Here is a 19,279-nt window from a genome sequence, read left to right on the forward strand (position 1 = left end):
TCAGGGTTTCAAAAGGTCAGCAATTCCTCCAAGAACGGAAAGTTGAGTAGATCTTGGATAGCGCGGAGATGTGCACAGAACACAGAAAGCTGTGATGGGAGAGCCAAAATTAGGGGAAAACAGAAAGCTGTCTGTAGTTTATCCAGTCCTGAGATGGTTCAAGCAAGAAAGCAAACTGCTGGTGACAGCTTCTTTTTACCAGGCTACCTCTTTCTAGGCACGCTTTAAAGGACAGACTAGGAAGTTAACAATATCCAGTTCTTTGCTGTTAACACCCTTTGGAAAGAAAACCTTAAAATACTTAATTCATAGTTGTATTTTTTAAATTCTAGGGTTCTAAAATCTTCTAGGATTTCAATAAATACTCTTAATTGCCAAGCCACAGAAGATAACAAAGTGTTTCATATAATGTGAAGAATTATTAATATATAGTAATATAATATATATTATTAATATATGTATTCTAAATATAATAATTCATAATATTTTCAGCCTACCAATTAAAATGCTTGGGAAAATTTATTTATCTCTGGCAGCTACCTTTAAAAGCTCTAAATAATTCATATTCCTTATCATGTACTTTGATAAGAGTTTTTAACCTCCTTTGCTAAACAAAAGAAGAATAGCATTTCATATCTGAGTAGAGGAAACCTACGATTTTGTTTCCTTTTTGAAAAACAACAAATATTTACTCCCCATAATTACCTGGTAAGCACCATCCATGAGGACATTCTGGGGTTGTTTGTGACTGGAAGTGACACTGAGTCTTCAAAGGTGTGCACTGCATTTCACCTGCCACAACACAGGGTTCTGTGTTGACAACAAGTCAGGTCAGTCTGCAGTGAGCTACACTGCATTGTGAGCCTCAGAGCTTGCTGCAAGATCAGGGCTTTACAGTGACAGAATCTACATCTAAACCAACAGTACTATAAGAAACTCAAAGTAATATAAAGCCAGTAATTTAATATATAACAGAGATTTGTAATGGGGACACTGTCGCTATGTTTTAACGTACCTACTGCTCAAAAAGCCACACAGGAAATGAAGAAGTAAAGGCTGAAACTCCATCTCTCACTCTGCCTCCAGTCTCAGTGTTTGTTTTAACCAATTTCAGAACAAGCTGCTGATCATGGTTTTCATTTGCATTCTAGCTCCCTGTGGCTTGTAGGCAGCCCAGTGAGTCAGAACAGGAAAGTGATGCAGCTGAAAACCAAACAGACCAAAGGAAAAGCTTGATTTTTATCCAGATCTAACTCACTGCACAGCTGTACCATCAAGCACTGGCACAGAGTGTGCCAAGGGCAGGAGTGACACTGGGACCACACCTTCTGGAATCAACTCATTCCTAAGTCTGCTTAAATCAGTGTGAAAACACTGTCTTGTTTATTCTGGACTACTACAGCATTAGACAAATTAGCAGATACTTTTACCACTCTTTGGTATTACCTTTTTCTAGAAACTCTAGCTACCATTTTATAAAGGGATTACTGGTTAAAGATAGGGAGAAGATCTGTCTTTCAAAGGACCTGTAATTCCCACCAAGATGATATATATTGTAATGTTTTGGTATCCGTTGATTGTGAATATTTGTTCTGTGGGAGGTTTCTATTAACTATGGCCAAAGGATTTGTCTAAATTATGGTTTAAATTTTTGCTGGTAGTGTCAGGTAATCCATTTTAATTGGTTGAGATACCCAATGTGACAAGACAGTACTTCATACACTAAATACTGCTAAGCAAAAGAAATTTTTTCTGCAAAAGCTTAGATGAGAAATACATGCAAAAGCAAAACTGAAAACATTTCCTCTTTACTATGTTTTGATTTGATTTTTACAGGGCCATTACTTATTACTTAATATTACTTAACACCAAAACATAGACCTGGGACATAACACCAGTAGAGAAGCTTCATACATCAGTGCCAGCAATCTTTGTGGAAGGAAAGCAAAAAAAAAACCAAGGCTGATACAGCAGCAGAAGTCATTAAAAGGTGCATGTAAACAAAAGAGGTTTTAGGACTTCTGGGAAGGCAGAACATAAATTTTAATAGGTAGCTGCTCACTTGGCCTGTTTTCTTTAGGTTTCTAGGTTAAAGTGAGTTACTAATAATCACTAGAAGAAAAATCAGTCTGGTAAATAATTATCCAGTTAAAATGAAGATGTTAAAACCTATCTGATAACCCAGGAGTCCTTCCAGTCCTATGTCCTATTGAAGGAACCCCATTATTTTCCTCAGGGAAGTGAACAGCAATTAACATCTGCAGAAGATTTTTTTTTTCCCCCTTCCATCTTGCCTACATGAATTACCAGGAATTTATTCACTGGCTAATGGAGCTATCAGTGGAAGTCATCAGACCAGCTATATCAAAATGCTTTGAACAAGATTAATTTTACCTGAGCTTTGACACCTCTGTGTAGCTTTCTGTATTGAATGAGTAACCCTAGGCTGCTGCTTCTGCAAGCAGTGAAGAAACAAATATTGCTAGGACATCATTGACATGGCCTGTTTCAGACAAACACTTAGAATAAAAACATGCTGGGCTCCATCTCTGCATCTCCATCTGGTCAGGTTCATTCAGCTTAGTGTAGCTTCATCTAAGGGAAGGGATGGGGAGGGAGCCAAGAAACTATAAACTAGTCAGTGTAACTTGGATTCCAAGATGGATAAAAGAACAAGTACACCTATTCTAAGTAGTTAGAGGAAAGAAAGATTAGGACTAACAGAAAATGTGTATAAACAACACCAAACCAATCTCAGTCACTTTAATGACAGGGTAGAGTCCTGTGGTAAGCAGCTGCAACATGAGTTAACAGGACTTTTGACACTATCTTGCATGACACTCATGTAAGCAAGCCAGATAGTGGAGATGAAATGGCTGCTAAAGGTCACAGTGATATTCACAAGGAAGGCAGTAACATTTCTTTATCTAACTGGAAGGCTTTAAGAGAGGGCTGGACAGACGTCTGTGTTCTAAGTCAGTTTTTTCACTCATTACTTGAAGGAATAATGATCACATTTTCAAATGACTCAGTACTAAGGGATGCTGCTCTTTTAGAAAATTTAAAAAACAGGATGCACTCTGATAGGGGTAAGTAGGGCACATTACACAATAACCAAATGCAGAAATAAAATGGGAAAGGATTGGCTTGCAGCAGTCATAGAATCACAGAATGCTTTGGGTTGGAAAGGACCTTAAAGATCATCTAGTTCCAAGTCCCCTGCCATGGGTAGGGACACCTCCCACCAGACCAGGTTGCTCAAAGCCCCATCCAACCTGGCCTTGAACACTTCCAGGGATGGGGCATCCACAGCCTCTCTGGACAACCTCTCAACCTCTTCCAGTGTCTCACCACCCTCATGGTAAAGATTTTCCTCCTATTGTCTAATCTAAATCTCCTCTCTTCTAATTTTAAGCCATTAACCCTTTTCCTACCACTAAATGCCTTTGTGAAAAGTCCTTCCCCAGCTTTCTTGTAGGGCCCCTTCAGGTACTGGAAGGTTGCTACCAACTCCCTGGAGCCTTCTCTTTTCCATGCTGAACAACCCCATCTTTCTCAACTTGTCATGCAAGGCAAAAACTTAGAATCATAGAATCATAGAATTGGCTGGGTTGGAAGGGACCTCAGAGATCATGGAGTCCAACCCTTGAACCACCATTGTGGTTGCTAGACCATGGCACTGAGTGCCACATCCAGTCTCTTTTTAAATATCTCCAGGGACGGAGAATCTACTACTTCCCTGGGCAGCCCATTCCAATGAAAATGAAACTAAATGTTAAGACAACAATGTCAGTTGCTTGGAAAAGAAAAATCACACTGTCTAGAAATGTGTTTTAGGTAAGAAACACCAAATCTGTTATGCACATTCCCTTGTTAGATGCCAGCTGAGATACTACGTTCAATTTTGGGTATTGAATTCAAGAATGAACCAAGGGATTCCAAACAAATAGCAACAAAAATGACCTAGGAGTTGAGTAGACATAACCTGTAAAGGAGGACTTGAAACTCTCCTGGTTTCTTAGTCTTGGGGAAAAACAAAACAAAACAAAACAAAAAACAACAGTCTCCAAATATGATATGCTCCTGCAAGAAGAAAAGTAATAAACTATATAACTATATTCTGGGTCCCCTGCTTATGGGATAAGGAATATTCTATTCAGCCTTTAGCAAGGAAATCTTAGGCTGGACTTCAAGAGAGCTTTCTGAACGTAATAACAGTGAAGCATCACCATGTTTTGCTGAAAAAAAAAATCTTAAAATCTGTCAGGGGAGAATTTTAATAAGAGGTTAAAAAAAACAAACTTTGGGAATTGTGTACATACAACTGATTAAGGGGAAATGAATTTTTAATATAATTTCTAGACTAATTTTGTTCATATTTTTGTGCCATCTTCAGAAAAAATATAATTAATCTTAGTATGCTAATTCAATGAGAAGTCTTTCTATGTATGTTTTGTACAAAAGCCAGTTTGCTAACAGTCTAATACAAATGTAAATTTGCTTTGCATCCCCCAACAAGTAGCCTTAATTCTAAATGAAAAAAAATGCTAAAGCAAATATTTTCTGAGTAATAATGATTACATATTAATCTTTGATGACTGGGTAGGAATAGGAAGATCAACCTAAAAAATAAACACTGCTGCAAATCCCAAATATGTCTGGAACAGACTTACTAAAGCATTGCAACAAAAATGTTACCTGTGCTTTATTTAGAAATAGGCATTTCCAGGTAAATCCAAAGCTGCTTGTCTCAAAGCTTTCCCAGGCTTTTCTATTCCTCCTGTCATTCTGGTCAATGAAGGAGTGACACCAGAGGGACATGCTAGAAGTGCCACCTGCACAGCTCATAGCTGAGCAGTAAAACTGAATGCCCTTTCAAGTACTTCAGAAGAAGGAAAAAACCAAAGCTACTTACCTTATAAAACCTAATGGATTGAAGAGCAACAAGAAGGAATTCCCATCTAAATGCAAATCAAGGCAGGCCCATACTGAATGCAAGAGTAAACTACCAATGGTAATTTTCCCACCATTTGCTGGTGTTCCTTACTACAATTAGAGTTCTATACAACTCAAGTAGTTAACAAGCTCCTCTCCTGATGAGCTGTCAATGAACAATTTAGAATTTTTTCCAAATATATGTCATATATTTGGACTCCCAAAGCTCAGAGTGAACAGAGCTGCTGGGCAGGAACTGTAATTTCTACCATTTCTGCTCTGTTCCAGCACTAAGTAAACTAGTAAGGAAGGGAATGTCTCATATGAAATACTGGATTCAAGTATTTTCTTCCTGTACCTGGAAGAAATGCAATGACTTGCCCTAGTCTTAAAATTTCTTATTTTGAAATATTAGATGCCATAATCATGTCAGTGTGTAGCGTGCTTAAGTGAAGCTGGTAACAATTCAGAGATTAGAGTTTGGTTAGAACACAGTAACCAGATCCCATAACAAAACCTGACAGATAGAAAATGCACTCTCTGTTGGCACTGTATGTTCTCCACTGGAACCTTTCTGGGCTCAAGTCAAGGCTTTGCCTCAAACCTACGAGGACCTCAGGGAACAAGAGGCACAACTATCAGCAGGTATGAAAGTGATGGAGTAAGGTTATATATTCTATATACCTTTCTAACACAGTGTAGTGAGGTTAAAGGTGGCTCTAATGGTTTCGTTTTAAAAGAGCTCAAACTGAGTTTGCCATTGGATATCAACTATGGCCTGAAAAGACTTTTTTCTTCATCCCAATATCATCAGAGTATGAACCACCCAGTGGTCCTAAGCAGGAGTCTTTTGCCATGGGATGCAAGTCAGCTATATATTGCTGTTACCTTTTAGAACTAGTAACTAGTAACTAGTCTTCCACTGCAGGTATCCTTCCACATAACAATTGCTATAACATTAATTACTATATGGAGTTAATTATTAGTGATAAGCAGTCAAAGTTTAGAATCTTTAATAGGTTAAATGGATCATGCAAGTGGAAAAAAAATCAAATTTAGCCAAATCCTAAAAAAAGAAAGGGAATATAGGAGAGCATTGACTACTAGGAAAGGTGATGAAATGGACACCACATTGCTGTTAAATCTTCACTGCAATTACAGTATTGAGTGTTGAAATCTGTTTCCCCTGATGACCTGACTGAACTGACTGTGTAGTGATTGCACATTTTTTAGTGGAGTGCACTTCCTAAGTATTTCTGTATGGAAATGGACTTGCTGTTCAATCCCAGTGAGTTCTGTCACTGACTTAATTGAGAAATAGAATTGATTTACAAAACTTTATTTGATCTAACACAAGAAATAAAGAACCTATCTTATAAACAAGGTGTCCTGCAGCACCTCACTTTGAAAAAAAAATACGGTACCAGTGACAGAAGAATTGAGCACTTCTGAAAAATAAATTTCAAAAGAAGTAAAAGACCAAGGAATAGTCTGGATCTCCAGCCAAAATCTTACAGAGAAGTCAAGGCAGAAGTGGAGGAGAAGCAGGATTTGTTTATATAACCTCTAATCTCTAACTGTGTGTCTGATCCTGTATCTCTCTGCAACTCAGATAAAGCAGACTTTTGACTCAAGAATATCAGAAGCATTCTCTACAGAAGCCTTTGTGGCCAACATTCATTCCTTGGATTACTCATGCAGAATATAGGTGGAGTCTGAATCAATATTTTCAGCATGACATGTTATTTAATCAACCCAACAATATAAATTCTATCCTTTTGAACACAAAGTTCACAGCAGTTAAGGAGCTGTGAGGAGCAAACCTGAGTTCATTAAGAATAGTGATGTTACAAGCCTGCTCCTGACTCTGCAAACACAGGGATGCCACTTACTTTTGTAATCTATTGCAGAGTTTGTAAGTGTTCTTGTTGTAAATGTTTATTGTATGTGCTGGAAAAGATATACCTTAGCTCTTTTCACACATATGCTTGAGTGCTCCTTAGTCTCTTTGAAATAGGACCTGCCTCTTATCACTGAGAGGCATTTTAAGAGCAAGGGGAAACTACTGCTGCAGCAATCAGGTAGGAAGCATGATTATAGTAGATATTTTGTTATGACACACACTTAAAGAAACCCCAAAGAACAGATTAAGATAGCATTAACAGTAAAAAAACAAGGTAAGCATCCACTAATTTAATGTGAATGGAAAAGAGTAAGTGTGAGCCCAAATTTAGTGAGTCTTCATTCACTGGCACTGAATACAAGATTATTTGTGTTAAAGTTAAGCACTTACTTAAGCACTGCAGCTGGACTGAGGCCAGAGTACTGATGAGTAATCATAATCTCTGCAGAACAGAGGCCACTGAGAAAAACAAATTTGAAAAAACCCCTCAGAGGCAAATCTGATTTAAATTAACACATTTACTGTACACCATTTCACTTTCTTCATCTCAGTGTTCTGTAGTGACTTCACTCTGCAAACATTACACCGGCTCTCAATGCCGATGTTTCTTAAACTCAAAATGAAACACCTTTTCCCTAGCAAGGCCTGATGTTAACTAATACCACACTTCAGTACACCCTTCAGAATTCTAGTAACTCATTAGTCGCCTACTGTTAAAATGTAATTTTCAGTTTTGGAAGGCTGAAAGCAGATCTCCTGAGCCTACACAGTAGGAGGGTGATGCAGGTCGAAGTTACAAGTGTGGTTTGCTGACACAGAGAGACAACCCTCAGCTCAGGATCAACCACAAACTCGACAAAACTTCCTTGAGTAATTCACACAGACCTGGGCTGAACAAATCACTCTCTGGCACCAGCTGCACTAAGAAGTAGCTGACTGCAGGCAAAACACAGAGAAAATGAGCTGTGTTCATTTGTGGCTATAGGTGGCCACTTTCTGCAGCCACTCACCATGACTGCAGAGCTCAGGACTCAATAGGTCACCAGAAGGAGTATTTGAAAGCTATCTCAAAGAGACAGGCAAAGATAACGAAGTATTTTTCAGTGTAGCTCTAAGAGGACATTAAACACCTAAGAAAGACTAACCCATAGCACTCAGGGGCTGTGTGATGGCGTTCAAGCCCACCCCACAAGCTCACAAACTCCAGGCATAAGTGCCACCAGTGGTCCCACCAAATGTTTTGAAGTCTGTTATCTCAGAGTAGCTATTATGCACAGAGAAACCAATATATTAATAAGCTACTTTCAGAAAAGAGCCTACTGTTGACCTGTAGTCTCCAAATAAATTAATTTTTGACAAAAAGCTGGTTTTCAGATGGCAGTGACTCTGCGTAGCTTGAGGAACCTAACACTGTTCCCAAATTACTCTTTATGGATTCACAAGTACATAAGCTTAGATGCAAATTCAGTCTGTGGTTAAATGTCCACAAAAAATTATTTCTTTATATGCATCCCTAGGGCTTTTTATGTTAGCTTATCACATGCTCTCAATATATGGAAATAAAGCACTGCATTCAATACCCTGTTTGAGAAGACTTCTGTATTAACAGAGTGGTACCTCCCAGTCAGCAGTGGTATGAAAGCATACTGTTTAAATTGTTATTAAAAGGTAAGGTAATAGTTGAGTCATAAGACAATCTACCCTTTTTGAAATAAATAGAAAAACTGGCACAGATTTCAGTCAAGTCAGGATTCAAATCTATTTACACTACAGTAACTTGTCTATAAGCCCTATGGAGATGCCTCTTCGTTTCTGAAGACTTAAGAAGCAAACTGGAAATTTAGTGTCAGTTTAACTTAAATGAAAAAAAAAAAAAAGAAAAGCAGTTGGATATTAAATAATATAGTCAGTTGTTTGAGATTAAAGTGGTTGTTTCTGCCAGATTGGTCATATACCAAAGCTAATCATCTATTGAGACAAGGAACATCATCTTTTGAGATGAAAAGTTCTCAGAACTCGGGACCTTTCTGTCGGGCAGACTGCTGAGCCCTGGTCTGTCTGGCAGGGAGGGAACCAGTGGAAGTGCTCATGGAGGAGCCATGGCAGTGCACAAGGGAAAGTGCTGTTGGCTGGGCAATCCCAAGGCCTAACCTTAGTCATTTGGGTTATTAAGCACTGGAGTTTCAGCTGGGTTGTTCTCAGAACATGCCCAAGTAAGGCCTTGTGAGGGACAGGATGGGACATTCCAGCAAGAAGGGGAGCTGATTTGGCTTTGACATTTCTGGGGTTGTTATATTAATTTTTAGTTTATTTTGATGATATTTTAAGCTCTTGGGAAAGGCACACTAAGTTTGGAATAGATGTCTGGCTATGGACCTCTAGAAAAACATCAAGTATTTATTTAAGGTTATTACTAGGCTTAGGTAGACATTACATCGATTCATGGTTTTAAAGTAATTTCATGGCTATTTGTGGTTAAAAGAAGTAAAAACAAGCAAGTCTACATTACAGTGCACAACATCAATTCTGGGAATGTTTGTATATATACTCATCTTTATATAACATGCAGGACAATGTCCTATTATAATGATCTGGAAATTATCAGTTCTTGAGAATGTCCAAACTGTTTTAAAAGAGGCTGTAAAATAAACACAGAACTCAGAAGAGCAGCCTGCTTTACAGTGATCTTTTGTGTAAATCTTGATGTGCTCTGAAAACCTGCCAGCTTTCTATATGTTATTACAGTCTGCAGTGTAAAAGCCTGTTGCTCCAAACTTTAAATACACCACATGATACCTATGGTTAGCTTACCTTAAGCCACTTGCAACTCCTGTTCTAGAAGAAATATCTGAGTTCTGTAAAAGTTTTTTATGTATTTGTCATCTCTTTGACTTAGAGAAGTGTTATCCCATTTTATTTTTATAAGTGGGGAACTGAGGCTTTGGGAGACCAAGTGACTCAGAGCCACACAAATGATCTCTGCTAGGACAGATGGTTGCAGCCAGCTCTCTCTGCTCTCTAAAGCATGCCCTAGCTACTGGCACTGTATTTTTCTCCTTTCTAAACTCTCATTTTGCTTAAAAATTCCACAACTGAAATGCTCTTTGAATTCCAATATTTTTTCTCCAGAAGAGCAACAGCCAAATGCTTGAGGCCATGAGGAAAAGGAAGGTTGAAGAAGTCCCCCTCTTCTCTGAAGAATCTCTGTACCTGTAAAATCTCAGATAATGAAAGAAACTATTTGGTGACTGTTTGTATTATGTCCTTTCATACCAAAGTGGTGCTCGGTGGCATCCTGCTGTCTCTTTCTGAAGATATGCCCAGGAAAGAAAGTTGTGCACTCTCCATGGAAACTATTCCTCACAGTACTCCCTAAGAAATCAGCTTTGGCAGCATCCTGTCCCTGTGTGCAAGAGGTCTGCTGGGATTTACTCTCCTTACAGCAGAGAGAAGGGAAGGGGACTGGGGAGGAATCTGTTGTCTTCTTTCGTAAGCCATTTCTTCATCAATAGCAGTTTCCACTTATGCAAGGAGCTGGATCCTGACATAGTACACACCACAAGTGTTTCCAAGTAAATACAATCCCAACACCCAAAGCCTGAAAGGCCAAACACAGCAGCAGGCAGATAGCAATCTTGCAGCTGCTGCTCTCCCTGCCACTCAGCTATTTTCCATTGTCGCCAGGAGGTCTCTTCTGATTCCCAAGCCTTTTCCCTCACTTAGCCTTTTCTCAACATTCAGTGTTTTCTCCAACTCTTCCTCCATTCTCTGTCTGTTCATTAGCTGCCTTTTTCACCTTCTGTACCTGTGCTAATGATTTTTATGTTTTTTAACAGACAATAAAAAATGGTACAGAGACCCTGCTCCACCAAAGTGACATGGCATGCACATAGCTATAAGTGCTCTAATACTCCTGACTCCAACAGGACTACCAACATACTTAAAATTAACCACACAAATATTTAAGTGCTTTCCTGGATCAAGGCCATCACCACATTGACATTAACCAAAACAAAGCAGCACCTGAGATTCAGCAACATAAATACATAGCAACCTCAGCCCAACTCAGTGCTGTAACCTTCAGGTTACCTTCAATGCCTGCTGTCATTGCTGTGTTATGGCTACACTTAAAATCTATTCTGCAAGCATATACTGGAAGAAGTGCTTAGGAACAACCCTGTTTAAGCCATTGCTTTCTTATGGTCTTAGAATTTGCCTGGCCTGTTTTGCTAGATCAGGCCCTTGGACAATAAGGTCCTCAGAGCAAGAATTGTGTTTATTTTTCTGCTTGAATCATATGTGCTCATACACCACAAAATAGCAATTAGTAACCTTTTGTTCTGAGGTACAAGGAAAAAGACTTTCTACATGCCACAGATGCTCTGGCTTGTGCAATTTTAAGTGAAGAGTTGTGATAAATACAAATTTCAAGAGTCTGAAGTATTAACTTTATCACCAGCAATTTACTGTAACCCTAAACATGCAAAAAGACAAATTAAAACCTCTGCTCTTGAATTCTGCCCTGTTCCCTTCTTTTGCTGACCTTCTGCCTCCACTACCATTTCTATTTTATCTGTCACCAGTTTACTCTTCAGCTTATAAGCCCCATATGGGAAGAGACTTGTCCTTTATTAATAAAAAATATAAGATTAGACATACCTTGGGCACTGTACCAATCATTACTGTCTTCCTACAAATGTCTTCCACATGGCCCCACCCTCAGTTCCAGCTGAGAATGCTGTTGTGAACAAGCTCAAAGAACAAATATTTTGCATTCATTTCACCAGCACAATGGAAACATTTTTCCAAGCTGCTGCCAAGATGGTATCTAGTCCTCTTCTGAGTCAGCAGCCCATGCAGCTGACTTTCAAATGGCCAAACTTGCTTGATTATAATCTTAAAAGAAAAAAAACAACACAGGCACAAGCTGTATTTTTAAAGAACTATATTGCTCTCCTTGTGCACAAGCAGGTAGTGACACTGAAATATGAAACGTGGGGAAAAGAAGCCTTACAGGAGTGTTGGTTGTGATGTCCCAACTTATTTCTCCCAACTTCAAAAGTTTATTTCATCCAGCCAGAGGAAGGGACTGGGGAATGTTGTGAAGAAGTGAGAAAGGAATATCACTGCTTTCTGCAGTCCCTTTAGTATCACCCAGCTTTTCTGATTCTTTAAAACTCTGTTGGCCATTAAAGACACTAAATCTAAAACTACAATACAGACAAAACTGGGCTTAGAGACATTGGGATGGCAAGGAATTAAGTTCCCTTCAATAAGCATTTTTCACTTATTCTGAGCTGTATTTTCCCTCTAGTCATAGCAGGCATGATGCAGCAGAACAGGTTCAAAACTGTGCATCTCCTTCCTCCATGGAAAGGCTTTGATCTGTAATCTCTACTGCTTTATGAATAATCATCCTAGATGATAAATAAATTTTATGTACCAAAATTATCCAGATGAAGCTGGTAGGATAGTGCCAGGGAATCCAATCTGGCTGCAGCTTTACATTAAATCAGAGTATGTTACTATGATATTAGAAGTATGTTATGCTTCTAATTGCTAATGGAGCTTACTCGTACAAGAAGTTCCAGTCTTTTAGCAAAGTAATAGGATACTTGTTAAATTAACAAGTCTAAAATTCAGAAATTAACATGAGAAATCAGTCCAGCGGGTAAAATTAGGCTGTCAATCTTAAAGCACTCTCTTATATCATGTTACTTATTCAAAAGATATTTATCTACACAGACACACGAGGCCAGATCCTTAGGTTTAGCTTTTCACACCATGAGTAGAGCAGGACTCAGGGTGATAAAAATCACTTAGCTTTAAGCCACTAACTCTGTCTTCTGGCTGCTGGGTCATAATTTTGGTACCAATGTGTATCTTAAAAGACTCACAGATAGTCTAGTTTGAATTGCCTTAGCTACTTACAGCTTTATGAGAGCTGACAAAGCAGCTGGAGATTGATTTGGCTCAGAATTCTGGCTATTCATCCTTTCCACCCAGCTTTCCTCCTTTTGATCTAGGAGTAGGAACAGGAATTGTAAGACTTTATGCCATGAAAATAATTTCTCCACTGAGTGACTCCATAGGTAGTTGATTAGATTATCTCTGTGGCTGCAGAAATACCCACAGCCTGACACAGACACACAGTTCCTTAGAAGAGAAAAAAAAAAAAAAATCATCCTTCTGCAATACAATTTCACTGCATCCTAAGACTGATTGCCAAGAATCTGACAACTGCAATCAGAAAAAAAATACACTAGTAAACCAGTGTTTTGGTAGGTTGTGAATGGACATTTTTTCTCCTAAACCAAATAAGGGGCTTTAAAAAAAAAAAAGCAAATTAACCACAGAAAATGGCTAGTAAGATGTTTGTTACATATTTTAAAAACTAAAAGGGGAGGAAAATACCAAATGTAATAAAAACTATAAGACTAGTAGGGAGAAGGTGAAGTGGGAGAACAGAATATTAATAAAAGTGGAGTTGTAATTAAAAAGAAGTAGTGTGGTATAGCTGAAGCTTTCTATTTTTGTAATGTTCAGTTCCACATGAGCTTACTGGTTCATTTATTCTTTATGTTCTGCTGAATCTCACTATGGGCTTTCCAACCATTTAATATAATTCTCCTGTGAGCTTACATCCAGCTCAGTGGAGCCACCATGATGCTTTATCAAAGGAGACAGAAATCAAATCAGGTGGGCTCAAAACATTTTCCTATTAATACTGGATGTCATTGGTATGTAGCTCACCAGAAAGCTGATCTGTTACTACTTCTGCAACAAATCAGTTACATGCCAGCTGATGGACAAATATATATACCAAATATATTTAAATTAAATACACTTCCATGGGGACAGTAACAGTTCCAGTAGGGAGAAATGTTTAAACAATGATGGCTTATTACAGCCCATAGCATCTGTTAGAGAACAGAATCATCTCCCCAAAGAAATGCTGGTATTAGGGCACTTAAAACTAGCCTGGACACACCACCATTGCAGGAGCTTCCTTCACTGGGAAATGACAGCCCTTCTGGTTCTAATTTCTGTGATCATTTTACTGTGGTGTAACTCAACCCCGAATCACAGCAAGGCCTTACCACTGTAATATATTGCCTTTAAACCACATGAATGCTGAAATAGAGACTTCTTGCACATTTGCAGACTGCATTCTTTTATTTCCCAGCCTGTGATTTTTACATTTTTTTATTTTTTCATTTTTTTCCCAAGACAACATCAGAACCAAAGAATGCTTTTCTGTTTTCTTCATCAGATTGAAATCTTTTTAATCAGATTACGGAGCTCTGAAATGTGACATGGCTTTTTGGAGAGAGCCAAACTGAAGGACCTGCTGCACATATCCTGGTTCCCAGGCTTCCTGCCAGCAGCAAATGGTGATGCAATAGCCTTTCATGCTGAACAAGTTAACAGCCCTGGGCTTGACTTTACTAGGTTTTGGCTAAGAAACAGCATGAGCAGCCTTGCAGGGAAGTGCCACTGTTTAACAAGCAAGTAGCTGCAGAAACAATCTTGCTTTTCCCTCTCTGTATCTAGGACTGGAAAAGAAAGTCCCATCTGTACATCAGGTCTCTCCTCTTCCATAGGCTGGAGCAGCAAGGACTGAGGAAAATGGATGCAGACTGGATTCTGTCAGTTCTTCCTGTGTGCTGTATTTGCAGCTTTTTCAGGACTTGCTGACATCAGTTCAGAGTAAGTCTCAGGCTACCTTCTGGCTGAGATGCCCTATTCTTTAAGAAAGTTCTGGGAAATCGCTCAGCTCAGAAGTTACTTGGCGAGCAGTGGTTAACTACACAAACACATGGAAAGGGCCATTTGTGAGCATGTTCTCCCTTTATCACTTCTTCTGAGCAGAGGAAGCCCCAGCCCTGTTTTTCACCAAAAGAGAACTCAAAGGAAACTCCTCAATTTAGAGCTAGCACCTTCTTTCTTGGACTCCTCTCATGCCAGGAAAGGGGAAACCCATAAAGAGCAGGAAACGCTGTACCACAAAAATGTTTGTGTTTGCAGGAGACAGGGAATGCTGCTGTTTTCACACAGTGTCTTAAGCACCACTGGAAGAAGAAAGAATGAAATGAGAAGGCTGGAGCCACATTAAGCTCAACATATTGCACTCCACTTCAAAATACAGGCAAAGCGGAAACAGGGCAAACATGTTTGTTATTTAACTTGCAGCCTCTCTACATTCCTTTCATGGTTAGTAATGTCACATTAGAGAAGAGTTATCATTTACCACTTACCACCTGAAGATTATGCTGCCCAAACAGCACAAGGCCAAAGTACATTCATGAACTGCACTGTGAAAAATCAAATTGCTCCTTCCCCATCTCATGCAGTGCACAGGAAGCTTTCAGTGTAGCTTTGATCTCTTATCAGCTGAATTTCTCATTACAACTCAACCACCAGGAACATGGAAATACCCAGAGGAAAGCCTGGAAGAGCTGCTGCAATGGTGTGTCACAGCCTCATCACATCTAGTTTTGGCACCTAACAGAAGAGCCTCAGAAATGCAACACCTGGAGTCACTCCATTTATAATCCAGGCAAAAGGCTGTCCCTGCCCACTGATGCATCCCCTGCAAATGCCTCTCTCTGGGATACAGAGGCAACCTGAGTTACTGTACTCCCCACTTAAGCAGCTCAGATAGGTTTCTGAAGTTAGGTGGGATAAATCCAGGCCTTAGTGATTATCACAAGCTTATGAGGAGGTTAATTGCTTAAGTTTATATACTTTGATGAGATGGTACTTGCTGAAGGAGGATTTCTCCCTGGCAGGAATTGTCTCACTTTTTATTCCCCCCACCAGAATTTAAGGCTTAAAAATCACATCAAAATATACACTGTTACAAGTGCTACTAAAACATGAGAAGTTTCTATTACATCTGCAGGGAAATAAATATTCAAAATTTTTTTTTCCTTAATCCATAATATCTAAGAAGCTGTGGCAGCCTGCTGAAATTCCCACTGACTGGAAAAGGGGAAGCATAACCCCCATTTTTAAAAAGGAAAAAAAGGAAGACCTGGGTAAGTACAGACCAGTCACCCCTCTGTGCCTGGAGCAGATCCTACTGGAAATGATGCTAAGGCACCTGGATAATAAGGAGGTGATTGGTGACTTCCAGCATGGCTGCACTAGGGGCAAATCCTTCCTGACAAATGTGGTGGCCTTCTATGGTGGAGTTACAGCACTGGTGAATAAGAGCAGCTGATGTCAGCATTTGACACTGAATGACATCCTTGCCTCTAACTTGGAGAGAAATGGACTTGACAGATGGACCATTCAGTGGATAAGGAACTGGATGGATGGTCTCAATCAAAGAGTTGTGGGCAACAGGTCAATATCCAAGTGGAGACAAGTGACAGGTGGCATTCCTGAGGGGTCAGTATTGGGAGCAGTGGTTTTTAACATCTTTGTTGGAGACATGGCCAGTGGAGTTGAGGGAACTCTCAGCAAGTTCCTGACAGCACCAAGCTGTGTGGTGTGGCTGACTCACTGGAGGGAAGGGAGACCATCCAGAGGGATCCTGACAGGCTTAAGAGGCAGGTCCATGCCAACCTCAACAAATACAAGCTCCTGCAGATGGGTTGGGGCAACCCCAAGCACAATTACAGATTGGGCAGAGAATGGATCAAGAACAGCCTGAGGAAAAGAAGTTGGGAGTGCTGGTTGATGAGAAGCTCAGCATGAGCTGGCAACGTGCACTTGCAGCCCAAAGTCACCTGTGTCCTGGGCTGCAAAAAAAGAATTGCAGCCAGGAGGTCAAGAGAGGGGATTTCCCCCTTTACTCTGCTCTCATGAGAGGACCCCTGCAGTGCTGTGTCCAGTGCTGAGGACTTCAACCTAAGGACACAGAGCTTCTGAAGCAAGCCCAGAGGAGGCCACGAAGATGATGAGAGGTCTGGAGCACTTCTATAATGACAGACTGAGAGAGTTGGGGTTGTTCAGCCTAGAGAAGAGAAGGCTCTGGGAAGACCTTCAAGCACCTTCCAGTACATGGAGGAGCTACAGGAAAGCTGGGAAGGGACATTTTACAAAAGCCTGTAGTGATAGGACAAGGAGGAATGGCTTTAAACTGAAAGAAGGTAGGTTTAAAGAAGATATTAGGAAAAAAATCTTCACTATGAGGGTGGTGAGACACTGGCACAGGTTGCCCAGAGAAGTTGTGGCTGCCCAATCTCTGGAAGTGTTCAAGGTTGGATGGGGCTTGGACCAACCTGTTCTAGTGGGAGGTGTCCCTTCCCATACAGAGGTGTTGGAACTTGATGATCTTTAACATTCCTTCCAACTCAAACCATTCTATGATTCTGTGATTCCTCGGTGCCTTTTCTCTTACTGTATGCCACCCAGTCTCATACAAATAAAAAGCAAGCACACAATCAGCTCAAGTGCTGTTAGTTATAAAAATGGGCTAGGATTAGTTGCAAATCCTGATACTGCACCTTCCTACAGTTATCTGCTCTCCTGTGTTTTTTTAAACAATAATTCCAGCTCTGGGTCCAAAGGTTCCTCTTTGATACTGCAATGTGTGTGGCAATCAGGAGCAATTCATAACACTTCTGGGACAACACACATTATCATCACTAGTTAAACAATGTAATAAGATGTACATTGACAGAGCCTTGTAGATCAGGGTTAACTTCTCATTTCAGTTGTCAGCACAGAAGCTTCCCTGTCATTACACTGATCATCTAACAGCATGACCACTATGAAACCATTATCATAGAATTTACAGTGTGTTTCTAAGATAACTGGAATTGTTATGCCAAACATGGTGATCTAAGCAAACAAGAAACTGAATTTGCCTTTTTAAGATTTGTTTATGGCATGTGCCATTTGAAAACATGTTTTCATTAACACAAATCTCAGAATAAATTAAGTGTTTGAAACACAGTACTCAAAACAAGATTGTTGGTCTTCTGCTGTCACATTTGTAAAGGCATCCTAGGTAAATAACTTGCAGGGATCAAAAGATAAGGCAGTCCAGACTGAACACCCATCAGCATCAGACACGTGGTCATGTGCTGAAATTTATCCTTTTTCTCCTCTAAGGATTTTTCCTACTAGAAGAGCATGGCAATTCTCTCTGTCTGGTTTCTGTTGAAAAACTAAACATACACTGATTTGTTCCTCACGGATCTGTAGCCACTGACATTTGTTCCCAAGTGAAACAAAACCTAATGATTCACTGCCCCCCCTGCACACTCACTGTTCTCAGATATAAATGAGTACAGAGGGTACAAACTAAAGATAATCAGGAACTATTTTGTATTTCTGTATCTTCTGAACAGGAGATACTTATCAGTCCAACATACTGTTTCCATCCAGATTCTCTCTTGTACATAAATATAACCACAACAGTTTCTGAGAATTCGGTTTCTTTATTTTGGCATCTTCTCCTCACTTTTGTATTGTATGCATCAGCAAATAGTTAAAAACAAAACAATTTTTTAGGTCTTTCAGTCAGTGGAATGTGCTAAGATTCTGTTGCTTTCACATTTCTATTCTGACAGGTACAAAAGACTCCTCTGTAGCTGCATAACAAAGATAAATACATTCATATGCAAATAACACAACAGACTGAAAGCAATCAAAAATATTTTTGTGTCCTAAAAGCCTTTGAATTTTCTAATTTATGTGTCCCAAGACCATTACTTGTTTGGAAAGGCACTGAGTTGGCTGGAGAAAAGTTACTGCTGGAATTCCCTAACTATCACTGCAGGATTTTTTTTATTAATGTAGTTATTTACTTTTGCATAGCAGGAGCACAGAAAGCCTGTATTTTGTAAGGAGAGTTTAGCTTTCTTAATCTATAAAAACAAAGGTTGGCTACAGGTATAACAGGATGTAACAAACTATGAATGAAAATGGCTATTAATGTTGAGAACAAATGGTCATAACTTGTCCATGAAAAAAAAAAAAAAGATTTAAAATCAAAGATTTCCCAACCACTACAGAAGGTGTCTGCAAAACAGAGCATGTGCTGGACTTGAAAGCAGTATGTGAGCCTTAATTAAGTATCTGAACACTTTCATCATCACAGCTGCTGCTGTGGAGGTACCTGACACAAAAGCAAAACTTTTTGGGATTGCTGTGTTAGCGTATTCAGATCCTGGAACAACTTTTCCACAGGCGAGTGGGAGGAAACTTCCTGCTTTTCAATAAATCACTGAGAACTGGAACTAAACAGAACTTGTGGTCGTTCAACAGGGAAATAAACCTCGTGAACCTCAATGTCCTTTACAATTCTAGATTTCTGGAGACAGCAAATGCCAAAGATTTTATAGTCTGAGGGGGAAAAAAGAAAAAGAGAATAAAAAAAAAAGAAGAAGAAAAAAGAAGAAAAACCAAGAAATATAGATACAAGGGAATGAACTCTGGTGACAGATCAGTCTGCTGGTTCCATGAGGCAGGGGAATGGAAAGA

General features: G+C 39.5%; 1 protein-coding gene across 1 annotated transcript in view; it reads right to left on the reverse strand.

The window, feature by feature from the left end:
• Positions 1 to 19,279, reverse strand: part of PRKAG2 (protein kinase AMP-activated non-catalytic subunit gamma 2) — a 218,182-nt gene that overhangs the window by 51,273 nt on the left and 147,630 nt on the right. The window lies entirely within an intron of this gene.

Source organism: Calypte anna, chromosome 2 (genome assembly GCF_003957555.1).
Source record: "Calypte anna isolate BGI_N300 chromosome 2, bCalAnn1_v1.p, whole genome shotgun sequence".
In the NCBI taxonomy this organism is placed as follows: Eukaryota; Metazoa; Chordata; class Aves; order Apodiformes; family Trochilidae; genus Calypte; species Calypte anna.